Source organism: Aethalodelphis obliquidens, unplaced genomic scaffold, assembly GCF_003676395.1.
Source record: "Aethalodelphis obliquidens isolate GAN/ISIS:26980383/991018 unplaced genomic scaffold, ASM367639v1 scaffold7, whole genome shotgun sequence".
NCBI classification, from domain to species: domain Eukaryota; kingdom Metazoa; phylum Chordata; class Mammalia; order Artiodactyla; family Delphinidae; genus Aethalodelphis; species Aethalodelphis obliquidens.
Window position 1 is genome coordinate 37,426,425 of NW_020837951.1, and position 24,244 is coordinate 37,450,668.

Here is a 24,244-nt window from a genome sequence, read left to right on the forward strand (position 1 = left end):
ACTATACCACAAAGCTACAGTTATCAAGACAGTATGGTACTGGCACAAAAACAGAAATATAGATCCACAGTACAGTCTAGAATGCCCAGAGATAACCCCACGCACATATAGTCACCTAGTTTACGACAAGGGAGGCAAGAACATACAATGGAGAAAGGACAGCCTCTTCAATAAGTGGTGCTGGGAAAACTGGACAGCTACATGTAAAAGAATGAAATTAGAACACTACCTAACACCATACACAAAAATAAACTACAAGTGGATTAAAGACCTAAATGTAAGACCAGACACTATAAAACTCTTAGAGGAAAACATAGGAAAAACACTCTTTGACATAAACCACAGCAAGATCTTTTTTGATCCACCTCCTGGAGTAACGGAAATAAAAACAAAAACAAATGGGACTTAAAAGCTTTTGCACAGCAAAGGAAACCATAAACAAGACAAAAGACAGCCCTTAGAATGGGAGAAAATATTTGCAAATGAAACAACAGACAAAGAATTAATCTCCAAAATATACAAACAGCTCATGGAACTCAATATCAAAAAAACAAATAACCCAATCCAAAAATGGGTGGAACACCTAAATAGACATTTCACCAAGGAAGACATACAGATGGCCAAGAGGCACATGAAAAGATGCTCAACATCAGTAATAATTAGAGAAATGCAAATCATAACTACAATGAGGTATCACCTCATGCCGGTCAGAATGGCTATTATCAAAAAATCTAGAAACAATGCTGGAAAGGGTGTGGTGAAAAGGGAATCCTCCTGCACTGTTGGTGGGAATGTAAATTGATACAACCACTATGGAGAACAGTATGGAGCTTCCTTAAAACACTAAAAATAGAACTACCATATGACCCAGCAATCCCACTACTGGGCATATACCCTGAGAAAACCATAATTCAAAAAGAGTCATGTACCACAATGTTCATTGTAGCACTGTTTACAATAGCCGGGATGTGGAAGCAACCTAAGTGTCCATCGACAGGTGAATGGATAAAGAAGATGTGGCACATATATACAATGCAATATTACTCAGCCATAAAAGGAAAGAAATTGAGTTATTTGTAGTGAGGTGGATGGACCTAGAGTCTGTCATACAGAGTAAAGTAAGTCAGAAAGAGAAAAACAAATACTGTATTCTAACACACATATATGGAATCTTAAAAAAATAAAAATGGTACTGATGAACCTTGTTTTGGGGCAGGAATAAAGATGTAGACATAGAGAATGGACCTGAGGACATGGGCTGGGAGGGGGAATCTGGGGTGAAGTGACAGTAGCATGGACATATATACACTACCGAATGTAAAATAGTTAGCTAGTGGGAAGCAGCAGCACAGCACAGGGAGATCATCTTGGTGCTTTGTGATGACCTAGTGTGGTGGGATAGGGAGGATGGGAGGGAGGCTCAAGAGGGAGGGGATATGGGGATATGTGTATGCATATGGCTGATTCACTTTGGTGTACAACAGAAACTAACAGTATTGTGAAGCAATTATACTCCAATAAAGATCTTTAAAAAAAAAAAGGAAAATATGACAGCAAAGTTAAAAAAGTAAACAATACAGAGTTTGGAAGACAGATTTGAGGAGTCTTCCAGAAAGAAAAGCACAAAGAAACCAGGAGAGGAAGGAAGGCCAACATCCAAGAATAGCTGTTCTGGAAGGCAACAACAGAGAAAGCAGGATGACAAAATAAGACAAATTTCCAGAGCTGAAAGACATGAGTTGCTAGATTGAAAGAGCCTGTCTAGAACCCAGAAGAATGGATGAAAATAGAGTATACCATCATTAGGACCCTATGTCTAGGGAGAAAATTGTCCAAGTTTCCAGAGAGAAGAAGCAAGAAAATCAGGAAACAAGAATTAGAATGGCTGTGCACATTTCAGCAGAAACACTAGAAGCAAAAGGCAATGAAGCAAAGCTTTAAAACTTCTGAAAGAAAATTCTTTCTAAACTTTAATTCTGTACCTAGCCAAACTATCAAGAAAATGTCAATAATAATGACATTTTCAAGATCTTCAAGGTCTCCAAAAACCTTCTCTTTCATATACTCTATGCACTTTTAAAAGAAGCTCTTGGAGAACTTGTTCCAACAAAGGAAGAGTAAGTGACATGGAATATAGGAAATAAGAGATTCAGCACAGGAATGGTGTGAAGTTCAAGTCCCAGAGAGACACTGAAGGGAGAGCCCAGGATGAGAGACTTTGCAGTTGCAGAAGGATACTGGTCCTGATTGGAACAGTGTGACTTAAGAAAGCTGTCATCTAAATATAGCGAACACTGCTGAATGTTATACATGAAAATTGTTAAGAGAGTAAACCCTAAAAGTTCTCATCACAAGAAAAATTTTTTTCTGTTTCTTTAATTTTGTATCTAAATGAGATGATAGATGTTCACTAAGCTTACCGTGATAATCCTTTCATGATGCATGAAGTCAAATCATTATGCTGTGCACCTTAAAACTATACAGTGATGTATGTCAATTGTATCTCAGTAATACTGAAAGGAAAAAAAAAATTAAAAAAAAGAATAAAAAGTCCATTAAAAAAATCACCAAGTGCCATTATAGCATCTTTTTATCTGAGGACAGAATGCTGCAGTGAGCCTGACCCTAGTTCTCATCTGTGCTCTCCTGTCCTTGCCTCCACGTGCTGATGAAGTTCCTGCTTCCTTCCCTTCATGCTGTTTGGATTAGCTGTTCATTCTGCCTCACTGGAATATTCTGTTCCTACCTCTTGGTGGGAGGCTGTGTCAAACTATAAAACAAGAGAGGGAGGGAGGAAGGGGGAGAAAGAGAGAGAGAGAGAAAAGTTCACTCTTATATTACCACAGACATCCTGTACCCAGCTCACACTAGATCCTCCCAGATTGCCCATCTCTGGTAAGCCTTGTTTCCAGAGAGTTACTCATTGGATTTTCAACTGATGTGCCCAGAAGGAAGGAGAGAGGGAGGGATGGAAGGAAGGAAGGAAGGGAGGGAGGAAGGAAGGAAGGAAGGAAGGAAGGAAGGAAGGAAGGAAGGAAGGAAAGAAATAAAAGGGAGGGAAGAGGAAGATTAGTGTTATATGGAACACAATTTTCAAACATTCTCTAATTTAAATATTTGAATTTCATTCAAAAAAATTTTAATCACTTGCCTATGTTTTTCATAACTGTAGACAAATGGGTCTTCACAATAGTATTTTAAATTTCTTGATTAAATACTACGCTGGATAATTCAGGTTATCAGACCCTCTGATAGCCATTTGTCACTTTCTTTTCTACCAGCATCTGAGTACCCTTCTTCTTTAGAGGGAATCCCACACCATGAATGTTAGTGGGAAGGAGAATGCCACAGATCCTGAGAGAAACTTAAAGGAACAAATATTTTCTCTCCCCATCCCCTAAAACCCCAGCTTATGTGTATAACCTAGACTTAGCACCTATCTCTAAAGGAGTGATACAGACTTAAAAGTAGTTATTAAATCACTCACACCACAGTGATGATAGAGGGGGTGCTACAGTGGCAATATCTTGGTTGGATCACAGACCTTCTGGGGCATTGATGTGGTTGAATTCCCCTGAGATGAGCTTCCCTTGCTTGGTTTCTGCTTATAATCTGTAATCTGCACTGGGTTCTTAAGCCTCACTGATTCTGTGAGTTACCCAAAGCCTGTAGATAAGATTATTTTCTGCTAAGACTCAAAAAAGACTGTAAATCCATTAATGTTTCTAGTTTGTTTACATGTAACATCTCTTAATTTTGACATCAAAACCCCAGATAATTAGTCTATGTATTCTGTCTTGTTTTTCTTCCTGATCTGACGAATTACCACAAACTCTATGACTTAAAGCAACATAAACTTATTATTTTACAGTTTTGGAGGCCACAAGTACAAAATAGGTCTCATGGACTAAAATCAAGGTTTCAGCAGGATGGAATTTCTTCTAGAGACTGTAGGGAGAATCCATTCCTTGTCTTTTCCAGCTCCTTAGAGGCTGCCTGCACTCTTTGGCTCATGACATGACATCATTCCCCCATGCCCTCCAGCAGTGACATCATTCCAAGTTCCTCTTCTGCATTCATATCTCTTTCTCTGGTTCTGACTCTCCTCCCTTGCTCTTTCCCTTGTAAGGACCTGTGTGATTTTGTTGAGATGACCTGAATAATCCAGGACACCCGCTGCATCTCAAGATTGTTAATCACACCTGCAGAGATGTGATCCTTTTGCCAATAAGGTAACATGTTACGGTTTCTGTGGATTAGTACTTTGGTGGGCTATTAGTCTCTCTACTGCAACATCACAATAATTTTGTACCTTTATTTTTTTTCTTTTTACAATTTCAGAGTCATTAGGTGATTTAAATTTTCAAAAGGAAGAATGCTTTATATTCTCTCATAGTTTGCCTTTTAATCTTCTAATTTTGAGAACCTAAATGAGCACACACCAAATATTTTGAGACCTTTTTAATATTTGTATGTGAGGTGATTTTAAAAAATTCATAAGTGCTTTTTTATATTTTTTAAATATTTTAAAAATATTTTATATATATTTTATTTTTGGCTGTGTTGGGTCTTTGTTGCTGTGCACGGGCTTTTTGTGGTTGTGGTGAGCTTGGGCTACTCTTCGTTGCAGTGCGCAGGCTTCTCATTGCAGTGGCTTCTCTTGTTGCTGAGCACGGGCTCTAGCACACGGGCTTCAGTAGTTGTGGCACACGGGCTCAGTAGTTGTGGCTCGTGGGCTCTAGAGTGCAGGCTCAGTAGTTGTGGCGCATGGGCTTAGTTGCTCCGCGGTATGTGGGATCTTCCCAGACCAGGGCTCGAACCCATGTCCCCTGCATTGGCAGGTGGATTCTTAACCACTGTGCCACCAGGGAAGCCCATAAGTGCTTTTTGAAAATAGGAAATGAGCATTTATTATTTCAAACATTAAGTTTATCTAAATGACCACAACCTGACATAGAGCTGGCCAAATAAACACACAGCCTCGGTTAGAGGAAATACTCTCTGAAAGGTTGGGCAGAAAGAAAAACAAACAAAAAAAGATATGCTTCCTGTTCCTGAAGAACATATCACTTAGTTGACAAGATCACAAAAGAGGCCATCTCCTCTGCTGCTGGAGAGAATGGAGCCATTGATAAATTCCAGCTGTGTAGTGACTGGGAGAATGTGTGTTCCCGTGGGCTTCTCCACCATCCATTGGGTTAATGTGTACTCTGTGCCTCTTATCATTTTAGAGGCTGTTCAAATGGCTGTAAATGGATATGGTCCTTTGAGGAGTTTATAACTCCAGAGATTGTAGACTCGATGGGATTTCAGTGGGAGCACTGGACAAGTACACAGATGAACGACTAAAAATACACATCACAGCATGTACAGCTGACCTTGTGCAGGTGCTCTATCATAAAGGGAGCTAGATATCTACCAGACGGTACCATAGAGCATCAACCAGACTTGTGTCTAGCTTAGATTTGGGCAAGGTACAAAGAGGACATACTTTTCTTATTTTAGTCAGAAAAACAAGTATTTCCTAAGTGTTTACTGTGTCCTACAAGCTTTCTATGTATTTTCTCACTGTATCCTTGCAATAACTCCTGTTTTAACAGAAGAGGAAACAGGCTTAATCAAGATGAGTGACTTAGCTCAATTGATTAAGGACCTAAATGGCAGAGGTAGGATTCCACCTAGGTCTGTTTGAGTGTTTCCACTATAGCACCCTGCCTGAGACAAAGTATGTCTTAAAGATCACCCAGATTTACTGAGTCTAAATGATCTTGGAGAAGAAAATATTTCATGATGATAATTATTATATATACTTTAAAAAATTATAGGAAACATCTTTTCTTTCTATTGTCTTGACTCCTCAGAAGGAGAGATAAGATTGCAATGTAGCCAATGCTCACATTCAAATTCAAGACAGTCGTCATCTCAATGGCCTTTGCCCTGTGGCAGGCCAGGTCTCTTTCAGTTTTTGTTCTGGAACGACTATGGTTTCTATAGGGTTTTTCTCCCTCCGTCTTGTGTATTGGAAGCTCTCAAATTCTCCTAAGAACCAGTTCGTGATTTCCCAACTGGATGGTGAGCAGAGGAAACACTCTCCTCTCCATGGACCTGACGCAGTGAGTGGACACCCAGGATAGAATGAATGCCCGTGCTAAGAGGGATTTTAGAGATTATCCATTCTAAGCACCTTGTATTTAACTGGTGAGGTAACTGGTATTTGGGGAGAGCCTATGACTGTCTGGTGTTGTTTCAGAGCTGGACCCAGAGTCCAGGGCTCCTGTCTTCAAGCCAACACTCCTCCTTCTGCTTTGCAGGACCAGGAGCTGAGAGTGTGGGCCAGCTTTTTCCCCTCCCTTCCTTCCATTTCTCTTGAGTGCAAAGGTAAAGGCACAAAGGGTGTGGGGTTTTTGTTTCAACGCACAGAAGGAAAGGACAACTAGAGGCATATGGCCCAGTCACTAGTGACTCCCCTGTTAAGCATAGAAGTAAAATTTTTTCCCAAACTAGACCTTAACCTAAAATACTTGGGGTATTTAATGCAAAGCACTCACTGTCAGGTAATTAAAAAAAAAAAAGCAACCTAGTAGGCAAAAGACCTAGGAAATTAACCGAAGGTCTTAGGGGAAAGGAGCTGTTCATGTGTGTCAGTTACATAAAGGAATACAAATTGCATAGTGACTCATCAGAGTATAAATTCAGAAAACCTAGTTGAGATGGCTTTTTTCCTTTTGATATGAAACTTACGAAAGTAGCATATGTATCTTATGAAAAACCCAGTTTTTTCCTTTTCATTTCTTCTTCCTTTCTTTTTTCTTCTTTCCTTCCTTCCTTTCTTCTTTCTGTGAAGTATGCACTTACTCACTTACTTGCTTTTTCCATTAAATCACCATTGTGGGTCAAATTGTATCCCCTCCAGAAGATATATGGAAATCCCAAACTTTGGTATTGGTGAATGTGACCTTACTTGGAAATAGGGTCTTTACAGATATTCAAATTAAGATGAGGTCCTACCTGACTAGGATGATCCCTAATCCAATGTGACTGGTGTCCTCATCAGAAGAGGAGAAGGCAGACAAGCAGGTAGGGAGAATAGTGTGTGATGACGGAGTCTGAGGTTAGAGTGATGCAGCTACAAAATAAAGGGACCCCAAGGATCACCAGCAACACCGGAACCTAAGAGGAAGGCATGGAACAGATTCACCCTTAGAGCCTTTAGAGAGAGCCTGGACCTGCCAACGCCTTGATTTTGGACTTCTGGCCTCCACAACTGAGAATACATTTGTGTTGTTTTAAGCCACCTAGTTTGTGGTAATTTGTTATAGTCGCCCTAGGAAACAAATACAGTCCTCAAACATTTCCAGAATTCCTGCTACAGCCAGAAGCTTTGAGTAGCGAGGGTGCTGGGGAAGAGAGGACCAAACAGGTGCATAGAACGATGTTTTACCTTCTAGGAGATCACAGTCCAGCAGTTCCATTAGGAACCTTAGTGATTCCCCCATCCTATTCACACAGGTTTATCCACTTTTCAGAACAATCGAGGGCAGGTGACATCCATGGTGACATCTGTGGTTGCCCTTTCAATGCACGCAGTGATGGCAGGAAACACTGTGGGGAGAGGAAATAAGTCTTTGGAATCAGGCAGCCATTGAGATCAGCCTCAGAGAACTATTGAACATTTCAGTAATTTTCAATTACCGAAAGAACAACGATAATATTTAGGGTTCTGTTTGGAGTTATTTTGGGGTTCTTAGCAAAGATGAAGAGGACTGAAGAAATCAGATAGTAGAGGGTAAGAAAGTTCTGTCTGAAAAGCTGGGATTCAAGGGGAAAATGTGGGGCAGAGATCAACAGCTCCCTGAGGACCCACATCACTCTAGCATCACCCCTTCCCAGGTCCTCTCGTAAACAGTAAATTCCTACTGGGTTGGCTTGAATTAAGTTGTGATCATTTCCCCAGCTCTGATTTCACGTAAAAAGTTGAGCTGGTAATGAGAGAGGAGGGGACCCACAGTGGCTCTGCTTTTCGTGCTAATGAACTTACCCAGGCTGGTCTTGTCCTCTGAAGCCCAGTTCAGACCATTTCCTGTGTAGACTTTGGAGACCGTGAAGAGAGAGGAAGGTGGAGGAAAGACAGTGGAAAGTCTGGGGTAGGAGAGAGCAGCAAGGAGAGGTAAGACCGGAATGAGAAAATGATTTGTACCCAAATGTTGGTGCTCACACCTTGACAGAGCCTGACTTGAATGCTTCCCAACCTAAATTTTGTAAGGTAACTATGAGCTGCTTCGATTTTAAAATCAGCTACTCACTAAGTGATAATTTAAGTTTAGCAGCACTTAATTGGAAGAGGTTTATATGTCTAATGGAAACGGCCTAATAGGCCGAATAGGAGGCAGCATGATACAGTAGAAGACACAGAAGACCTGCGTCAGGCGTATGCCTAGAGCAGTGTTTCTCAACTTTTATTCATTATCCTCTCACTGAAGAGTCATTTAGACATGTTTTCCTAGTTGCCTCCCACATGAAATTTTATACCATAGATATCTTAGAAATTTGTTTATATACTACATGCACATCTGTGTTTATATACTATTTAAATTTGTTTATATACTGTTACAAGAAGCAGTTTGTCCCATCTGGGGCCAATATTGCCCCGTTGATAATTTCTGCTTTAGATGAGAACTGACCTCACGACCTAGGAATCCTCAGGAGTTGGGACAGGAGTCACTGGGTACAAGCTGACAGACCTGGCCTTGAAGTCTACTTCTGCCACTTCCAACTGTGCCCGTGAGCAATTTACATAACTCATTCTGAGTTTTAGTTTCTTCATCTATCTTATCTATATTAAGAGCAATTTCGGTGAAAAGGTAAAGAAAGTTTAAGTACTTTGCACATTGCTAGACACCTAGTCTGTGATCACAGCAGACGTTTTTTCGGGCTCTTTGCTAGACTGTTGTCCAGCCCCCGGCATCTACCATCAATGAATGGGGTACATGACAGTGACGTCGGGGAGTTAGACAAATGTGAGCTGTTCATTTGCAGAGAGTTTTCCTCCTTGAGGCACTTTTCTGTAATGAGCATGATGACCTTCTTCTCTAGAAGGGTTTGCTGGGCCTGGGCAGCCTGGATCTTCGGGGAGCTCTGCTTCTGCTTCCTCTCACCGGCCTGTTCATACCATGCAGAAGAGGGCTGCAGGCTGCTGCTGGCTTCCCACTTCTCAGGACAGATCGAGCCAGAACGTAAGGGCCTCTCCAGGGAATTCAAAAAGCCAAATGAGAGAAATATATTAAGAAACAATAACAACAAAAAAAAGTCATAAGCCTTCAAAGTGTTTAAAATGAGGGAGCAACACACAGATGAACTGTTGTGTAGAAGAAGATTTGTCTTCAGTTGTGGTTTCTAAGCGTAAGATGACTCCCTGTTTAGGTAGCGGGAGAAGAAAAAAGAAAAGGAAAAAAATTATAGAGGAACTCTTCTAAGGAGATGAATGAGAGAGGAAAAATGCTTCCTTCACGCGTGCTGGTGGCACTCAGGACGAAGTTTAGAATAGGGTGGTCTGTTTCTAAATGAGGTTTTTGAAGATAATCAACTGAAATTTTAGGAGATGATGATGATGCATTTGCATAGGCCAGGGCTTTTGCTTTTCTTTTCCCTACAGGACATCTGAATTTTTGCCATATTACAAGGTACTACAGACTGAGGCCTGGAAGGACGTGAAGGTAACAACTCCAGCTTTTTGACAAATTCTTTGAGAAATCTGAGGACCTCCCCCGCCCCTAAAGAGGTTATCGTTTACCCAAGGTCGCACAGCTAGTGAGTAGCAGATGGACATACCTGGGTTTTCTGATTTCAGATCTGCTGGCCTTGTTGCTCCAAGTTAGCAGTTAGTAATGCCAGGATGCAAAAAGAGCACAGAGTGTGGTTACAACAGACTTGGATTGCAATCCTAGCTCTTCCCTTTATCAGCCATGTAGCTTTAGAAAAGCCATTTAATCAGCTTTTCTCAAATAATAGCACTCTGGAAGAGCAAGTTTCTGCTTGTTGTGAGGGGCAAGTGTGTCTGCACATAGTAGGTGCTCCATCAACGGAACCTCATCTCAAATTCCAAACCCAGGTGTCTTGGATCCCAGATTATGGGCCCCTTTGCCCACAGCCTTGTGAAATGGGTCTAATCCTCTGTAGCACACAGATGCCAAGAAATCCCAAAGTCTCCATCAATTTTTATCATATGAAGTTTATACAGCATCATTCATTATACGAAAAATACATATTAAAATAATAATACTATCTCACTCTTCCTATTTGTTGGCAAGTGTTTGGGGAAATAGGCACACTCATTTGGAATATCAATTTGTATCACCTCTTTGGAGAATAATTTGACAATACATATCACAACTTAAAAGGCACTTACTCTTTATTAACCTCCCTGTTTCACTTTTACAGATACATTCATACACATCCAAAATGCGTATCATTGCAGCATTCTCTGCTACAGCAAAGTTTGCACAGGAACTAAATATACCTTTGAAAAGACATGATAAATTGTGGTGTGTCTGTACAAAGAAATATTATGCAGCCATCAGGATGAACCAGGTCTACATATACTGTTATGGAACCATTTCTAAGATGTCCTGGTAAATGTAAAAGAAAGATACAGACTGATAAGTACAATATGATATGGCTTGTGATGTATAGGATGTAGATACATTTATGCTTATATATGGAAAGGCTACCTGTGGAAGTATCCAGAAGAAATTCAGGGGAGGAAAATTGGGGAACTGATGGCCAAGGGTGAGCATGAGATTACCATTTGGTATACCCTTTGGGAACTTTTGAGATTTGCTCCATGTACATGTATTACCTATTTTAAAAAATAAACACAAAGCAAAGAGAAAGCCCAGCCAAACAAATAAAATACTTGTGGTCTACGGTGCTGGCACAAACAGCCCTCCTGCGCATCTCCTCCAAGGTGCTTGGCCCAAGCTTCTTTGTCTCACTGGCCTCTTGTATCCTCACCTTGGCTCTCTCTTGACCCCCAATACCCACCTCCGGCCTCCTTTGTCCTGAAAACCTGTTTCAGACAGCCTCCTCTGGCTTCCATCTCTGGTGCTCTCTCTTGGGCCCAATGCCAAGCACGTTCTCTGGCTCTGCGGAGCTCAGCTTGCTGGAGCCCGCCGACGCCTGGCCAGGCCAGCCAGGTCGCTAGACAACAGGCCTCTCTTGGCAGCAGCCACTGCTTAGGCGCAGGGAGGGAATGGTCTACGTGGTCGTCCACTGTGTAGATGTACTACTGGGGCTGCCTGTGGTGACCTTTTTACCTTTGATTGGCCCAGGGCATCTTGGTTTCTTCATTCAGTTGTTTCTTCATTGGTTGATTTGTTGGTTCTTTTGTTCATTCATTCATTCAATACTTCTGAACCAGAGAAACAGAAGCTATGGTCCAATGGGATTCATTTTAGGGATGTGCCTGGGAATTTCATTTCCCTCTACTTTCCTTTTCCCCAACCCTATGGATAATTTAGATTTTATCATATCCTGATAGCATAAAATTTAACAATCAAACCAACTGAACATGTTGCATTATCAGGGCAGCTTCTGGGGGTTAGTTAAATGACCTCCCTTTCACCCTCACTGGAAAGGATCTACAGCAAAGAGGCGTTTAGTTTAATGACATTCGCAGATGAGTCTTATTTCTCGTGGCTGATTTTTTTAAAAAATTTATTCACTTATTTATTTTTGGCTTCGTTGGGTCTTCATTGCTGCACACGGGCTTTCTCTAGTTGCGGTGAGCGGGGGCTGCTCATTGCGGTGGCTTCTCTTGTTGTGGAGCATGGGCGCTGGGCACGTGGGCTTCGGCTTGCGGGCTCTAGAGCACAGGCTCAGTAGTTGTGGCGCACGGGCTTAGTTGCTCCGAGGCGTGTGCGAATCTTCCCAGACCAGGGATCGAACCCATGTCCCCTGCATTGGCAGGCGGATTCTCAACCACTGCGCCACCAGGGAATCCCTGATTTTTTTTTGAACCAGTAAAATCCTTATTTTGAGACTTTTCAGTGTTTCAATTTTTTCAGAGGGCATCTTGGGGAAAACAATGAATGCCTGTAGGCCATTGACCACTTTCTATCTTCAGCCATCAGGGATCTTGGGTGAGGTTAGAAGAGCTGCCAGGAACCGCCTCTGATACTATTCAAATGTTTATTGAGTACCTACCTCAGACAGGATACTGAATTGACTTCAGAAAATCACCTTTGCCCAAGGCCTGGGAGGGGAAGGCACATGTGGACTCTGGTGGGAAAAGGAAATTCCTTGTGGGGTGGCTGAAGAATGGGCTGGCTCAGCTCCAACCAGAGAAGGATCCACGAGAGAAAGCCATTAGGTCCTGAACACTGATAGGGTTTATGGCCTCTGCTCTTAGTGAGGTGATCTGACCTGAATGGGCATCTGAGCAGGAAAGGAAGCCTACAGAAGTGGCAGCAGGAGTGGTCCCTAGGAAGGCAATGACTTACATCAATTGGAGGCATCATCTTGAACAATTGCACTGGGAGAAGCTGTAGTTTCTTGTGTTGTCCGATAAAAAATGTTCTTTAATGAGATAGCTTAGCATGGTATTTACGAGTACAGACTCTGGAGACAGACTAACTACCTGGTGATCTAGGCTCTATCGTTAAGTTTGTTTAACCTCTCTGGACCTCACTGTCCTCATCTGTAAAATGGGGATGTGATAGTGTCCACTCCGTTGCTTGAGGACCAAATCAGTAAAGCCCTGAGATAGCACCAGGACCATTGTAAGTACTCAAAAATGTAAACAGTTATTTTGACTGTGCTGTTTTGCCCTTCTGAAAATAACCATCTTCCAATGAGTTGAACTATTAATTTGCCTAATATTGAATTTTGTATTTGTAGGGGTAATAGGATTTTTGCACGGCAAAATACATGTTTTTTCTTTTTTGTGTCTCTTTGCTCTCTTGTTCTTTCAACATCAAAACCCTAGGTTTTTTGATCTCGGAGAAATGATGCAAACGAAGGGAGCCACACAGTCTGTGGTCCTGGGGTGTGTTCCTGAACATACCTGTGCTCCTTCAATTCAAAGAGGAGCCTATAGTTCTTGGCTTAAAATGTCACAAAGAGATTGTAGCTGAAAATCCCCAAGCTCTTGAATGATTTGTCTCTGGCTTTTGCCCCTCTTTTATTGCAAGTATCATTAGTAATGTTGACTAAATCATTACCTCTCCAAAAGCCTGCCTAAATTATCTTTTTACTAACTTGTGTGTTTATTGCATTAATCCTTTGGAAATAACGTCCTCACGAAATACAAGTTCTTCAAGTTTATTTAAAATGGCTTGCATTTGTGTACAGGCTGACATTGCCTGAGGAGAAAGTCAAAGACCTTGTCAACAACAGACTTTTGAGTTTGCCCTTGAAATAATGACAATTAGGAATACACCCGTCAGATTCTGTCATTTGCAGAACTTCAGTAATCAATAAGACATCATCAGCCTTGTCCTTTTTTCTATGTCCACAGTACTCCCTGGCTTCTGATTTGAACCTGAATAACTTTTGAATAAATTTCATTTTTGCAATTGAAGTGTAGTTCTGACCAGATGGACCTATTCAGACTTTTGTAACAATCCATTTCCAAATGATTTTCCAGCTATTCAGTTCAAGCTGCAAAGCTAACTGTTGTAATGAAAATAACTGTGTTATTTTCCAAGAGCTCCTCAGAACCATTCTTTAAAGGATCTTCCTCTTTAGGGCCACCATGGGTGTTTTCAGTGAAAAATTATTATATATCTTATGATTGTATATTTTATAATATATTTTGTTTAAGTGAAGCTGAAGGAATCATTTCAGTTATTTTACCCAGCCCCACGCAGTGGGAGAAATGTCCCCTTTTAACCAAACAGCCGGCCACTGCTCTTTGAAGAGCAATGTGTCAGTTCTTCAGTAGTACCTCTAGGTGGCAGTGCAGCCCAAGACAACGTTCTTGGTCCGGGCTTCCTCCCCTCCCCCTCTTTCTGGGCTGGCAGCACAGGTTGGATTGGCACGCAGGGAAAATAATCATTAAAAATAAATGCAATCAAAAGGAATAGGTTATTATAGTGGCACACAGGAACTGCTTTAGTTAGAAGTCTGTCACCCTCCCATTAGAAATGTTGTTTGGGAGGAGTTTGCCACTGGGCTGTGAACATTTGCTAGAGGTTAAAAGTGACACTCGCTGCGCCTCAACCTTGTAGTCTGTTTAATCCTAAGAAGTTTAACTTTAGATGGTCGGGTGGCTTTGAAGTAGCACGCAAAGGTGCACAGATGGATTTGCTTTGCTTAAGGCGATTCATAACTGTTTTTGTAACACTGACATGCACTATGACCCAGTGATGTACGGTGGTTTTGTTGGCCATGAGAAAGTGTGCGTCCTTAGGAGGATTTCAAGATTAAATTCTGAAAAAAAAAAGTTGTGTGAGCAGGGAAATATGATTAGAAAGTGTTGTTTAGTAAAACACTTTGGTAGGTTTAGTAAGAATCTTCCCCCCGCCCCTCCCATCTTCTCTGAGGCCAATCCCCTCCCACTGCTTTTTTTTTTTAAGATTTTTTTTTGATGTGGACCATTTTTTAAAAAGTCTTTATTGAATTTGTTACAATATTGCTTCTGTTTTATGTTTTGGTTTTATTGGCCTTGAGGCATGCGGGGTCTTACCGCCCCGATGAGGGATCGAACCCACACCCCTTAGCATTAGAAGGCAAAGTCCTAACCACTGGACCACCAGGGAAGTTCCCCCCTGCCCCCTTCTGAAGAAGCTATGGTTTTCTTCACTTTAAAATCAGGAGTTACCCTCCATGAACGTTATCATCCCACGTGAGTCAGGTGTTCTGGGTTATGCATGGTAACGAGCAACCCCTAAGTCAGAGCAATTTATCCCCACCGAAGTATATTTCTCACCCACACAGCATGACTAACTTGGGCAGCAGGGGACTCTTATCAAGGAGCTATCACAAAGCTCCACCATCTTGTAACCGCGCCGAATGGAATGTGTGTTCTTGGGCCCTCTCTTCCACACTCTGCTCTGGATCGGACACGCCACACTTCTACCCCTGCTTCATTACACAACTCGTTTCGCAGCCCTACTTAACGGCAAGGGCCTGGGGGAGACGTTGGCTGAGCCTCACAGCCTCCATCAGCAGTTTATGATCCTATGATGCTGTTGGGGGCGTTCTCTTATTTATTTTTTAATGCCCTCAACTGTCAACACCACACACATGTTCGTTCCTCAAAAACTAAATTTAATGGAATACCTTGATGAACGCCCAGGCCCCCTCCAGGTGCAGACTGTATGATGTTTTCTGAGGAGCTTGTTCTCCTTTGCTAGGCAAAATTAATTGCGTGGTTTGGCGGTACTTCGTGCATGCTGATGGTTTTGCATTTGTCACAGCCCAGTTTGTTGCTATTCTTTCTCCTCTGATAGAATATAGTCTCCAGGATGGCAGACACTCATCTTTATCCACCTTTGTATTACTGATGCCTGAGAAGATAGAGATGAAAAGAAGAAATGGGTGGAAAAAGTTATTCTAGGAAAAATAATGATAAAAATAATATTTTAAGTTCCACGTGCTCAAAATACTGATTAAGTTTTTAATATCTATAATATACATAGATGCCTGTCTTTTTCAATTCCTATAATAATTCTATAATGTAGGTAACTGAGATTGCATTTCACAGCAGTCAAATAACTTTCCCAAATTTCTGAGGTAGAAAATGCTAGAGGTGAGATTTGAATCCAGGCCTCTTTGGCTGCAGAGTTCTACTTCTGAACCATTATGCTATGCTGACTTCTATCCTGATATGTATGTTTTATTTATTTATTTAAAATTTTATTTTATTTTATTTATTTATTTTCAGCTGCGTTGGGTCTTCGTTGCTGCATGTGGGCTTTCTCTAGTTGCAGCGAGCGGGGGCTACTCTTCGTTGTGGTGCAGGGGCTTCTCATTGCGGTGGCTACTTTTGTTGTGGAGCACGGGCTCTAGGCGCGTGGGCTTCAGTAGTTGTGGCACCCAGGCTCAGTAGTTGTGGCTCGCAGGGTCTAGAGCGCAGGCTCAGTAGTTGTGGCACACAGCCTTAGTTGCTCCGCTGCATGTGGGATCTTCCTGGACCAGGGTTCGAACCCCTGTCCCCTGCATTGACAGGCGGATTCTTAACCACTGCGCCACCGGGGAAGCCCCTGTATGTTTTAATAACAAGCACATAATTAAAAACATAATTGTGATTGGTTGAAAAGTTGACTATGCAAAGTAGTGTCAACTTGGAGTAAAGCCTTCCACGAATGGCAAGAGACCTGGATTCTATTTCCCACTCACTGGCTGTATGACTTCAGCCAAGGATCTTCATTTGCCTCATCCCAGGTTCCATATCTGTAAACTTATAAGTTTGGATCATTAATTTTCAATTTTACTGTACATACTGGAGACTGTTAAAATGCAGATTCTGATTCAACAGGTCCAGGGAGTCTGAGGTGCTGTAACTCTAACAAGCTTCTTGGTGATGCTATTGTTGCTGGTCCAGGAAGCATATTTTGAATAGCCAGGAGCTACGTGATTGCTAAGGCTTCCTACTGTCTGAGTCTGTGAGTCATTAGAAACTCTTGATTGAACTGCTTCTGAATTTCTATAACTGGCACAAAAATATGAAGCAATTGGTTATCTTAACATCCAGGTACTTGATCATTCACCCCAACATTCACTCTCTCTTCTTCCAGCAGTAAATCTAGAGTCTCCCTGGAGATTCTCTCCAATTTTCAACCTGTGCTTCAGGTGAATTTGGAAGGCATCGGTGTTTATAATTTTCTGGCCACTACATTTGGTTCAGGGAATGTCACGAGACCGATTGAAAGCCAGTAAAGTACAATCAAATGTGTGCCTGAGAATTCAGGGATGGGGCAGAGACTGTTTTTGCTGGACTTGAAGGACTAGAGCGGCCATGGCCATCTCACCTTACTACCGTGTGCACAGTAAGGTTATACAGAAAGAGAAAACAGATCGAAGATATGGAGGGAGAGAAGCCAAGTCCTGGGAAGTCTTTTGAGCTTTACTTGTAAGAGTAACTGGGATGGCTCACCCATACATGGATACATTTATTAACATGCGTGCATATGTGTGTGTGCCCTTGCACACGTGTGCCATGTGTGATTACCAATTAAAGGCATATCAACTGTGTAGGTTCAATCTCCTCCCAGATTAGGGCCTTAGACCCTGGGATCTGGGCTCAGCATTGGAGAATGGGCCCGAGGGATTAATTCCTGAGAATTCAAGGCTGAAGACACCACTAAAAGCCAAGCAGAAAGTACAGCAGAGGCATGGATGAAGCAGAGGGATAGGAAATGGGAGGTAGGCTACAGGACCACTAGAGAGTCAAGGCCATAGCCCAAGGGATAAGAACGGGACCTGCAGAGAGGTCCTGAGCTGCTGGTCTCTGGCTGTGATGCCTCCCACAGGGAAACTGACCTCTGCAGTAGGTGAGGAAGGAATCATGAGGTGTGCCAGGCCAGGAGGATGTAGAACGAGGTTGTGCTACTCTCTCAGGCCTTAATAAGGCAAAGTCACAGACTATGGATTGAAATTTGTTTGGCTAGGAAACCGCTGCTTACAGTGCATGTGCCTGCGTGTGTGTGTGTGTGTGTGTATCTGTGTGGGTGGGTGTGTGATTATTTATTTTCTGACAGAAGCAGTAACCTCAAATAGTCCCTTGAGACTGGGCAGCGATTATGAATGTCACAGATGAACTCCTTGTAGGATGGCCAACTTCACTTTGACCTGTGGCAAAGCTATTTGAATTTTATTAGGGAAGCAGGCCAACCACCCTATTAGACCTTTGGGTGATTAAAAGAAAATCATCTTATAAAACGTTCCATTATGGAGGTCTCTTAACTGACCGTGGCTTCTTGATGAATTTAAAATATCTGATAGGCAGATAGCATAACAGTAACAATTTGTCTGAATCAGACTAAGCACACTCAATTTTATGGAATATCACGACATCGGTATTTTTCCTATTTATGAGCAATCCCCTTTTTTCCCCCATCACCCCAAACATGGCTGCTTCAGCATATTCCAAAATCCATGTTCCCAAGATTGTTTTTGTCTTGCTTCAGTAACTCGGGAGCATTTATCCATGTAATAGCATGGTCTTCCGCTCCACTGCTTATATAGCCCTCACACCTCAATGAATTTGCTTGATGGGATGCAGACAAAATGCTGCTTAGTATATTTTATATATCTAAATGAATACTTATAGCAAACAAAGGAGGCAGATATTTTAAAAGAGATATAATCATTTTGAGGCAAGTGGCTAATTAAGTTTTTATCATATATAATAACTTACATTCTGTGTACCCCTCACTTGCCTTTCAGGACAGTGTGTTGAGCCATATTTGCCTGAACGGTGGATACTGACATGTTGGTTTATTAATAAAGCAAAACACAACCTAAAATATGATTGTAAGCTGCTCTCTTGCTTTAATTATTCTACAATAGTCATTTACATGTACAGAGATACTATGTGTTTTCTGAACGGGAAATTTGTGATTGGGGAAATTAGACAAAACAATTTATTAAAAGGATGCCCATATTATGGTACAGACTCATAGAGGAATCTAATGCAGTTGAGAAGAAAGAATGCAATAGGTTTATACTTGCTGACCGGGAAGAATTTTTAAACACAAAGACAATTTTGTAGTAAGTGTATTTCATGTAAACCTGTTTTTATTAAAATATTAATAGTAAAAATAATACTTATAAAACTATGAAGGAAAATACTTATAATAACTCCTTCTTATAAAACTATGAAGGAAACAGTAACCAAATTGTTTTCACAAGAGAACTAAGATAATGTGTTACTATCTCTTTCTGAATACATTTCCATATAATTTTATTGTGGAATTTATTTTATAATGAGAAAAACAAAGTAAATGTTTTCTTTGTTTCCCAACTTAGTGTATATAGAAATAATTCTGGGCTACCATTGGAAATCTGACCACCAAAAAATGATCTGTAAGGTAAAATGAAGCAATTTCTCTCTCTCTTTTTTTTTTTAATTGAAGTGTAGTTGATTTACAGCACTGTTCCAATCTCAGCTGTGCAGCAAAGTGACTCCATTATAGGCATGTAGACATTCTTTAAAATGAAACAATTTATATTGCTGTTTATAGAAAAAAAGAATATGATAGAAATCCTTGAATGTCTGGCTTGGCAGGGAACTTAGGGACAGGGAATCTGATTCCTCGTTTTGGTGATGGGGAAAACGAAAGATTAGCAAGAGAGTGTCTTTCTTGAGCTCAGGCAGTCGGTGCATGATGAGATGGCCATGGACCTGAGGTCCCAAGATTCCCCAGAGGCCCCACCCACCGCTCTCTCCATGAGAATATTCTTTCCTGTTTAAAGGTAAATAATACCCAAGATTTGAAATATGTCTGCCATTGCATCTGAAAGCTAAGTAATACTTTATCTCATTAACTTAAGAATCCTAAAACACCTGTGTCTTCACTGCCTGTATTTTATTACTGTGCTGTACGATTCTCGTTTGGAGTGTGGGAAATGAATTAATCATGACTCTTCCTTGCAGCCCTGTGAGGCGGTGAGCTCTTATTATGGTACCTTCATTTTCCAGGTGAAGGAACACGGCACCAAGAGGATAAGTGATGTGCCCCGGGTCACACGTTGGGTCAGTGGCAAAGTGGGTAACAGTCAAGCCCGGGTTGGAGGGTTTTATCTCAGATTTGTTCTGTTCCTCTTCATTAAAAACAAGTTCAGAAAGATCCAGGACACTTACAGATTCTGGTATTTGGGGATTTCAAGGGTTCGATATTTTGTAGTCAAAAAAAAAAGAAACAAAATTATAAAGTTAGAAAAGCAAATATAACAGGGATATTAATAGAATAATTAACTCTTCACCATTGAGCCTAGATTTGCATATTTGTGAAGTACGGAGTACTTACAAAATGCCTGTGTTTAAACAATCTATTTCCCTTCTATGAGAAAAATACTCTTCATCTGCTTTGTCTTTTATAAAAATGTGCACATGTCCTATAGAAAGGTTTTAAATTTGCCTATCTCAGACTTGCATGATCTAGCAATGAATTTGTTTTTAGTAGATCATTCTATGCATAAGAATATTTCAATTATGTTTTTTGAAATCTAAATCAATCCTCTATTAATTTGATGGGAAAGAGTCAAATAAGGTGAAACACATTATTCAGACTCTCCTGAGACCCTCACACCCACTGGGACTCTTAATTCATCAAGTACACTTGTGAGAATTCACAAACAGTTTTTTTTTTTCCATTTTAGGTCTTTGGGGGGGAACTTGTTTATACATGCAAGTAACTTTAGTCATATGCTTCCTTATGAAACACACACATTGTTCATTCGTGGAAAGCACTGAAGCTCCTGCCTCCCACGACAAGGGCAGAAATTTGGTGATCAGAGAATGGAGTGAACTGGGTACCAGTCAGCATCTTAGTTGCCTCCAGGAGTCAATATGGGTTTCTGTCAAGTGACAACTGACCCAGGAAAGCAGCAACAGCACTTTTAGGATAACGTGGCTGGGGGAGTTATCTGGGCTTTGGGTTAGAGTTGGCCTTACAAAAGCAGTATTATGAGTTGCTTCCTAGGTTGAGTGCGGGTAGAGAGGGCAGTCTTCAGATACACAGGCCCAGGTGACCTCCAGAACGTGATGACTTATAATGGAGACCACCTGCATTTGCAGTTAGAGGAACCACTGCCCCCAACCCAGTAATGTTGGTGTAGAGAGATGAGCAGAGCTAATCGCACCCTTCCTCCCACAAAGTATACGTTCTTCCTTCCAGACTAAGTCTGCAGAAACCTCCATGAGTACCAGCCGAATCCAAAGACAGTTCTATACAGAGGACATGGAATGGGCTCTGTCATTCCGGGGGTGGACAGCAAGGGGGCTAGTTTGGTGTGTCCTGAGGGAGGGCTGGTGACACCTCGAGGAAGGCTAAAAGAGGGTACTGCAGGAGAAGCTGGGAAAGAATCTGGGGAGATGGGGAAAGTCAGACATAAGAAGCACATTCTAGGAGTGTGTGGGGTTGGGGAATGAGTCGTCCCCTCCATAGATCTTTTGTCAAGGGCTATGATGGAGGAGGGCTCTAGGCAGAGAAACTAGCATGAAACATACTAGTTGAGGTGTGACAGTGGCATGTTGTAACTAGAAAGATGGTGGAAAGTGTGGGCTAATGACTCTAGAAAGGGGAATTGAGACAGATCGTGAAACTTGTATGATTTTTCCTTCCTGAAAAATTGATCATAATAAGCGTTAGCTAGAAACATTTCGAGTGACTCATTTGCCTTTTGGCCAGTATTACTTATGACCTTATTACTAAAAATATATGATCAAATCATAGAGAGGTGGACACAGTTTTCTTTTGGTGAGCATCATTTAGCTAGAATAATATTCTTTGCATAGCATTGTCTGTAAATCTTTTTGTGCTAGTTATCTACATTCACTGGAGAGCAGTAGTTTAGAGATGATCCATTTTGCAGGTGATTAAATGGAGAGCCAGAGGGGCTGGGGCATTTCCAAAGCTACAGAGAAAATCAATGGTGAAGCTACGACAGGAATCAAGACTCCTCAGACCCAGGCTGATATCATTTTCCATTGAACTGTACTATCTAGTACTACTTTAGCTAGAATACTTTCCCTGGCAAATATTTCTCTCCCTCCCCACTCCCTTCACAAACCTGGAAAGGAAAGATAGGTCGGTTGAGTGACAGGGTCACCTGGAACTAACACAAAAAGAATGGATAATTTCTTCGCCTGCATCATTCTCAGTAGGATGTATTTCCTCTCTCTCTCTTTCACTCACGCCCACCTCCTCCACATGTTCCAGCCCCACAAGTCAACGCTCTCCATTTTATAGGGCTGTATTGAGTCCAGCTTAATAGTGTATCTTGCAAAATATCTATATTAGATTTATTTTATCCTTCAGAGGAGAAATAATCACAGAAAACAAGAGTATTTCTTTCATTTAGGTCATAGCTTGTCACATCTAGCCCAAGAAGCACTAGCTGAAATTATTTGTTACATCTCATCTGGGTGCTGCAAAAAAATTAGACATTGTTTTGAAACATCATCGCGTTAGATCTCTTCTTGGTGGAGAGTTTTCATTAATTTATGCAATTGTCAAGCTGCTTCATGTTTAAGTATATACTCTGTAGAATGAATTCTTTTCTGGGCATCACGAGAGTGCAGAATTTAGAAACAATGTAGCAACAGAGAGGATTTGCCCTTCTATTTATTTTCTCTCTTTTGGGAGAATTTGTTATTTTAAAAAGGAAGCCTGCAGTGCAATCTGTTTCATTCTGCTCTGATGGTAACCTTCCCTTGTACAACATATCAATTTTGAATGATACGGATTCCTTCTCCCCATAAACACACAAACCTATCAAGCTCCGAGATGGCTGACAAAGCTTTAACTTTACTGAATGTGATGCTATAATTAAGGAAATGTGGACTGTGGAGGTAATCATTAGTTCTTCTGTATGAACATCTAGCCCAGGATTTTGCCGCCTACTATGTTTCCTTGTTAATGACAATGTTGGGAGGCTTCCATGTAATTGAAATTGCCCCCTTTGAAGAATTGATGTGTGAAGTGATCATGTAATCTCATAATGAGCTAGCAATGGAGAGATGAAGAGAATTTATATACTGGCACAAAGTGGAAATAACCAGTCGTACAGTAAATTTCTGTATGAATCTGTAAGTTTGTGCAGTAGAATTAAAGTAGGTATTACCCACTGCTGCATAAATTTAAAAAATGCTTCTAGGCTATTTTAGGTAGATCATAAATGAGTTCCAATCATATTCCATGGATTCAGCCATTCGGGGTGGAGGACCATATATGTCTTATGTGGGGTTGGGTTGTGAAGTGTATTGCTCAGCTATTTCTGTGACAGTGTTGCATTCCAAGCGTCCCACCAAACTTGCTCAGGGGTCTGTGGGCCTGATGCACTTTGGCGAGGCTGGACTCTGGGTTCCAGGCTACGGGCTGTGGTTTGGGTTGCGTTTGGGTTTGCTCCACGAGTTTCTCATCCGCTTGGACCAGTAGCCATCCAGAGTCTGCTCTTCATATAGCAAATGGCAGGACTGCAAGAGAGCAAATTGAAACCCGCGACCCGGCTGGAGTTCTCAGCCCTGAAATCTCACACTGTCTCTTACACCTATGGTTCATTGGCAAGTTGCAGGGCCAAGCTCAACATGAACACAGAGGGCAGGAGTTCTAGGTCACATGGCAAAGGCATGAATGCATAGAATTATAATATATATAATAATTGCAAATAGTGATTGAAGCCACAGCAAGGCCAATAATCTCCATTCCTACAAATTCCCCAGCTGGTTCTTATGACCCCCATCCTTGAGAACTATTGGATATATTTTGTTTATTTTTGTAGTCTCCTTACTCACAGTTTCTCTAATCAGCAATAAATGTCAAATTGTTAATACTGAATTCACTTCGAATGAGGATCACGTGCTGTGAGGGGAGTATTTGCTCCCTGAAGGGTCTTGTCTGTTTCTTGGGGATTTGTTTCAGGATACATATAATTAGGGCCAAAGAAATGTTTAAATTTTGTCTCATTTAATCGCTAAGTACCTTTTAGAAAATGTGGAAAACTCTGTCGTAGAAGCGTCCATGTCATCCGTAAACCCCCTCTGTCTTGGGGAGGAAAGAGAGCTGCCACCTCCTCCACCAGCATCCTATACCCCCTTCTCCTCCTGGATGTCTGGCCAGTTCCGCGCATGGGAAGAAAGGCTACACCTGCTTAGCCCAGGTTATGTCCGAACTGCTCTCAACCTTAGATATGTATGGGTATAGAGTTGTGTTCAGTTCTCCAGGAAAGAATTTAAGTATAGGATGCATTTACTATCAAATTCACACATGAGAATGTATAGTGCCTTTGCCTGAAAGGGCACTTAGAAGTTCATATTCTTTTTTTTTTAATTTATATTTTATTTTTTTTGGCTGCATTGGGTCTTCGTTGCTGCGCGTGGGCTTTCTCTAGTTGCGGTGAGTGGGGGCTACTCTTCATTGTGGTGCGTGGGCTTCTCGTTGCAGTGGCTTCTCTTGTTGCAGAGCATGGGCTCTAGGTGCGTGGGCTTCAGTAGTTGTGGTGCGCGGGCTCAGTATTTGTGACTCGCGGGCTCTAGAGCACAGGCTCAGTAGTTGTGATGCACGGGCTTAGTTGCTCCGTG

At 41.5% G+C, this 24,244-nt stretch overlaps 1 long non-coding RNA gene across 1 annotated transcript in view; it reads left to right on the top strand.

Annotated features, from left to right (window-relative positions):
• Positions 1-24,037, top strand: part of LOC113620003 (uncharacterized) — a 49,705-nt gene extending 25,668 nt beyond the window's left edge. Inside the window, exons 7-8 of the long non-coding RNA XR_003432611.1 lie at positions 4,130-4,232; positions 19,643-24,037. This is a non-coding gene — a long non-coding RNA (uncharacterized LOC113620003). The remainder of the gene's footprint in view (positions 1-4,129; positions 4,233-19,642) is intronic.
• The last annotated feature ends 207 nt before the right edge of the window (positions 24,038-24,244 follow it).